This window comes from Rhagoletis pomonella, unplaced genomic scaffold, assembly GCF_013731165.1.
Source record: "Rhagoletis pomonella isolate Grant_MI unplaced genomic scaffold, Rhpom_1.0 Rhpom_scaffold_00035, whole genome shotgun sequence".
Classification (NCBI taxonomy): Eukaryota; Metazoa; Arthropoda; class Insecta; order Diptera; family Tephritidae; genus Rhagoletis; species Rhagoletis pomonella.
Window position 1 is genome coordinate 301,330 of NW_023458589.1, and position 1,256 is coordinate 302,585.

The following is a 1,256-nucleotide window of genomic DNA, read 5'->3' on the forward strand; positions in this document are numbered from 1 at the left end:
AAAAAAAAAAAAAAAAAAAAAAAAGGGAATCAAATAACAAAAATTTTGGGAATTCTTTGTTATAGAATTTCCGGACGAGTAGGAACTGCCTAAGAGAAATATAAACATAACACATGTAACCATCCAAAATTACACAAAAAAAAGAAACAAAAAAACCTAGTACTAACCCGCTTAAATAGCCAATAAGTAACAACAACAATTTTTTCACCTTACCATCGACAATTACAAAAAACCTTGTATTAATTTTTCACCTAACCATCGACAATTACAAAAAACCTTGTATTAACCTACTTAATAGTCAAAAAGTAATAGAAACAATTATTGCTAACCCAATAACAATATAACACATCTAACCATCAAAAAAAAAAAAATAAAAAAATTTTAACATTAACATACTTAATTAAATAGTCAATAAGTAGTAGAAACAATTTTTGCTAACCCAACAACAATAACCTAAATTCATAGATTCTAATGATTACTAACCCACTAACAACATTAAATTAGATATAACATTGTTGCAGATTCCCACTGCTGGCATCAGCCATCAGCGGTCTCCATATTTTCAATTACAAGGCACCAATCGTGACGATCCAGGACGGAAATGGGTGGATCATCGGTGGGTCATTTAAGCTGGTACATGTCGTCAACCTCCAACAATATGTCACGGTTCTGATGCAAATGCAAAACCTCACAGGTCACCTAATAAAACGACCCAATGACCAACTCTTAGCGCAGCTTTATATTAACCAAACATTGGGGCGACTCGAGGAGTTGATGGCAACCAGAAGCAAAACGAGAACAATCCGATCTATAGACTGGATAGGCTCAGCCTGGAAATGGCTGGCAGGATCACCTGACGCAACTGACTGGAATAATATCCTCAACAGTCAAAACGAGGTCATCGAAAACAATAACCATCAATACAAAATCAATAAAAAACTATTCATAACTACGCAAGAGGTCCTGAAGAAAATCGACGAAGTGGTGGACCGCACCAATTACGTAGCGAAGGAAACCGAATCAATAGAGCTCGAACAAAGCGCACTTCACAATATCCTGCTAGTTCGAGACGAGATTAATGAGATAGTGCGGGCATGCCAACTAGCAAAACACGGAATTGTCAATACCAATTTACTCGACACAGGCGAAGTCAACCAGATCTTATCAGAAATAGAAACTCTTCCATATCAAAATATCATCGAAGCAATCGAATATGGCGAACCATCTGTACTTACAAACGGGACACTACTCATCTA